Source organism: Equus caballus, chromosome X (assembly GCF_041296265.1).
Source record: "Equus caballus isolate H_3958 breed thoroughbred chromosome X, TB-T2T, whole genome shotgun sequence".
Taxonomy (NCBI): Eukaryota; Metazoa; Chordata; class Mammalia; order Perissodactyla; family Equidae; genus Equus; species Equus caballus.
Genome location: NC_091715.1, coordinates 140632501 through 140637666, shown reverse-complemented (window position 1 = coordinate 140637666; position 5166 = coordinate 140632501).

Below are 5166 nucleotides of genomic sequence, written 5' to 3'. Positions count from 1 at the left end.
AAATAATGCTGCAGTGAGCATGAGGGTACATATGTCTTTGTGAGTTAGTAAATTTCATTTCTTTTGGATAAATATGCAGAAGTGGAATTGCTGGATCATATGGTAGTTCCATTTTTAATATTTTGAGGAACCTCCATACTGTTTTCCATGGTGGCTGCTCCAATTTGCATTCCTAAAAGGGTTCCCTTTTCTCCACATCCTCTCCAATACTTGTTATTTCTTGTCTTTTTGATAATAGCCATTCCAGCAGGTATGAGGTGAAATCTCATTGTGGTTTTGATTCACGTTTCCCTGATGATTAGTGATGTTAAGCACCTTTTCATGTACTTGTTGGCCATTTGAATATCTTTGGAAAAATGTCTATTCAGGTCATTTGCCCATTTTTTAGTTGGATTATTTGTTTTTTTACCTTTGAGTTGTATGAGTTCCTCATATATTTTGGATATTAATCTCTTATCAAATGTGTGGTTTGCAAATATTTTCTCCCTTTCTGTAAGTTGCCTTTTCATTTTGCTTCTCATTTCTTTTGCTGTGCAGAAGCTCTTTAGTTTGATGCAGTCACACTTGTTTATTTTTTATTTCGTTGTTTATGCTTTAGGTGTCATATCAAAAAAATCATTGCCAAAACTAATGTCAAGGAGCTCTTTCCCTTTGTTTTTGTCTAGGAGTGTTATGGTTTCAGGTCTTACATTTAAGTCTTTAATGCATTTTGAGTTAATTTTTGCAAGTATTGTAAGAAAGAACTCGAGTTTCATTCTTTTTTTTTTTTAAAGATTTTATTTTTTTCCTTTTTCTCCCCAAAGCCCCCAAGTACATAGTTGTATATTCTTAGTTGTGGGTCCTTTTAGTTGTGGCATGTGGGACGCCGCCTCAGCATGGCTCAATGAGCAGTGCCATGTCCACACCCAGGATTCGAACTGAGGAAACACTCTCAAGTTTCATTCTTTTGCATACGAATATCCAATTTTCCCAGCACCATTTCTTGAAGAGACTGTCTTTTCTCCATTGAGTATTCTTGGCACCCATGTCAACAATTAGTTGACCATATATGCATGGGTATATTTTTGGGTTCTTGACTCTATACCATGGAACCATGTGTCTGTTTTTTATGCCAATACCATACTGTTTTGATTATGATAGCTTTGTAATATTGTTTGAAACGAGGAAGTGTGATGCCTCCCGCTTTGTTCTTCTCCCTCAGGATTGCTTTGGCAATTTGAAGTTGTTTGTTGTTCCATCTGTATTTCAAGATTGTTTTTTCTACTTCTGTAAAAAATGCCATTGGAATCTTGATAGGGATTGCATTGAATGTATAGATGGCTTTTGGTAGTATTGACATTTTAACAATATTAATTCTTTTTATCCATGAACACAGAATACCTTTTCCATTTATTTGTGTACTTTTTAATTTCTTTTGTCAGTGTCTTGTAGTTTTCAGAGTTGTGACTTTTCATCTCCTTGGTTAAGTTTACTCCTAAGTATTTTATTGTTTTTGATGCTATTGTAAACGGTATCATTTTCTTTATTTCTTTTTCAGATAATTCATTGTTAGTGTATAGAAATGCTCCTGATTTTTGTATTTTAATTTTCTATCCTGCAGGTTTAGTGAATTCATTGAATGGATCTAACAGTTTTGTGGTGGAGTATTTAGAATTTTCTGTATTAAAATCTTCTCATCGAAATAACAACAATTGTACTTTTTTTTTCTAATTCTTTGCTTTTTAGTTCTTTTTCTTACCTGACTGCTTTGCCAAGGACTTCCAGTATTATGTTAGATAAAAGTGGCGAGAGCAGGCACCCTTGTCTTGTTCCTGATCTTAGAGGAAAAGCTTTCAACCTTTCACCATTGAGTATGATGTTAGCTGTAGGCTTGTCATATATGGCCTTTATTACATTGAGGTATGTTCCTTCTATACCTAATTTGTTAAGAGTTTTTATCATGAATGGTGTTCAATTTTATCAAATACTTTTTCTGCATCTATTGAGATGATCATATGTTTTTTTTCATTTATTTTATTAATGTGATATATCACACTGATTGATTTGTGGAAATAAATCCCACTTCATCACGATGTATGATCCTTTTAATGTATTCTTTGATTTGATTTGATGATATTTTGTTCAGGATTTTTCCATCTATATTCATTGGGGATATTGATCTTTAGTTTTCTTTGCTGGTAGTGTCCTTTTCTGGCTTTGATATCAGGGTAATGCTGGACTCAAAAAATGAGTTTGAGAGTGCTCCCTCCTGTTTGATGTTTTTGAAAGAGTTTGAGAAGAATTGGCATTAATTCTTTAAATGTGTTATGAAATGCACTAGTGAAGCCATCTGGTCCTAGGCTTTTCTTCATTGGGAGATTTTTGAGTACTGATTCAATCTCCTTACTAGTAACTTGTCTACTCAGACTTTCTATTTTTTCCTGAGTCAGTCATGGTAGTTTGCATGTTCCTAAGAATTTTTTCCATTTCTTCTAGGTTGCTCAGTTTGTTGGCATATAGTTGTTCATAGTAGCCTCTTATGATCCTTTGTATTTCTGTGGTATCAATTTTACTGTCCCTTTTTTAATTTAAAATTTTATTGATTTGGGTCCTCTCTTTTTTTTTCTTGGGTAGTCTAGTTAAAGGTTTGTCAATTCTTTTAAATCTTTTTAAAGAAAAAACTCTTAGTTTGGTTAATCTTTTCCATTGTTTTCCTGTTCTCTATTTCATTTATTTCAACTCTAATCTTTATCATTTCCTTCCTTTTGCTAACTTTGGGCTAAGTTTGTTCTTCCTTTCCTAGTTCCTTAAGGTGTAGTGTTAGGTTGTTTATTTGGGATCTTTCTTTCTTCTTAATATAAGCGTTTATTGCTATGAACTTCACTCTTTGAATTGCTTTTGCTGCATCCCATAAGTTTGGTATGTTGTGTTTCCATTTTCATTTGTTTCAAGATAGTTTTTTATTTTCCTTTTAATTTCTTCTTTGATTAATTAGTTGTTCAGGAGAGTGTTGTTTAATTTCTATGTGCTTATGAATTTTCCAGTTTTTCTCTTTCATTCATTCTAGTTTCATACTATTCCAGGGAGAGAAGATACTTGTTATGATTTCAATCTTCTTGAATTTGCTAGGACTTGTTTTGTAGCCTAATATATGGTCTATCCTAAAAAATGTTCCACGTGCACTTGAGAAGAATGTGTATTGTGATGTTGTTGGATAGAATGTTGTGTATATGTCGGTTAGGTCCATTTGTTCTATAGTGTTGTTCAAATCCACTGTTTCCTTATTGATTTTCTGTCTGGATGATCCATCCATTGTTGAGAACAGGGTATTATTGTGTTGAAGTTTATTTCTTCTTTTAGCTCAGTTAGTTTAGCTTTATGTATTTAGGTGCTCCAACGTTGAGTACATAAATATACACAATTGTTATATCTTCTTGATATATTGACCCATTAATCACTATATAATGAGCTTCTTTATCTACTTTTACCATTTTTAGTTGAAATCTATTTTGTCTGATATGCATACGCTAACCTTGTTTTTTTTGATTACCATTTGCTTGAAATATCTTTTTCCATCCCTTCACTCTTAGTCTATGTGTGTCTTTACGGCTGAGTCGCTTATAGACAGCATTTTGTTGGATCTTGTTTTTTATCCATTCAGCTATTCTATGTCTTGTGATTGGAGAATTTAATCCATATACACTTAAGTAATTATTGATAAGTAAGAACTGACTATTGCAATTGTTATTAATTGTTTTCTGGTTGTTTTGTAGATCATTTTTCCTTGTTTCTTATCCTCCTGTCTTTTTGTGTTTTGAGGTCTTTTGGTATCAGTATGCTTTGACTTCTTTATCATGTTCTTTTGTGTAATTACTGTAGGTTTATCCCTTGTGGCTACCATGAGGCTTACATAAAATATCTTAAAATTATAACACCCTATTTGAAACTAATAACAACTTATCTTCAATAGAATTCCAAAGCTTTACATTTTTATTTCTCCTCTCCCTCACATTTTAGGTTATTAAAGTTACAATTTACATATTCTTAATATTGTGTAACTAATAACAGATTATTGTAGTTTAGGTTATTTTTCCTACGTTTGTTTTTTAACTGTTAAACTAGAGTTGTAAATGAATTATGCATCACCATTACAATATTACAGAATCTAACTTTGACTCTATATATACCATTACCAGTGAGTTTTACACTACCTTCTTATGTTTTAATGATGTTAATTAGTATCCTTTTATTTCCACTCAAAGAACTCCCTTTAGCATTTCTTGTAAGGCAGGTCTAGTAGTGATGAATTCCCTCAGCTTCGGTTTGTTTGGGATAGTCTTCATCTCTTTCATTTCTGAAGGATAGCTTTGCCAAGCACAGTATTCTTGGCTGACAGAGAGTTTTTCTGTTTCAGTATTTTGAAGACATCATCCCATCCTCTTCTGCCCTGAAAATTTTCTGTTGAGAAATCCACCGATATTCTTATGTGGATTCCCTTGTATGTAACTTCTCTTTTTTCTCTTGCTGCTTTTAAAATTCTGTCTTTGACTTTTGACAATTTAATTAGAATGTGTCCTGGTGCAGCCCTATTTGGATTCAACCTATTTGGGTCCCTTGGGCCTCTTGGATATGAATGTCTGTTTCTCACCCTAGATTTGGGAAGTTTTCAGCCATTTTTGCTTTGAATATACTTTCCACTCCTTTCTCTTTCTCTTCTTCTGGAATTCCCATGATATGAATATCCTTTCTTTTCCTTGTGCCCCATAAATCCTATAGGCTTTCTTCACTCCTTTTCATTCTTTTTTCTTTTTGGTCCTCTGACTGGATAATTTCAAATGTCCTGTCTTCTAGGTTGCTGATTCTTTCTTCTGCATGGTTGAGCCTGCTTTTTAAGCTCTCTGTTGAAATCTTTGATTTAGTTATTGTATTTTTCATCTCTGGAATTTCTGTTTGGGTTTTTTTTATAGTTTCTATTTCTTTGTCGAACTTCATGTTTTGTTTGTGTTCATTGTTTTCCTAATTTCATTTAGTTGCCTGTCTGTGTGTTCTTGTAGTCCACTAAACTTCTTTAGGATGATTATTCTGAACTCTTTGACAATTCATAGATCTCTATTTCTTTAAAGTCAGTTATTAGAGCTTTCTTAGTTTTCCTTGGTGGTGTCATATTTTCTGATTTTTCATGATCCT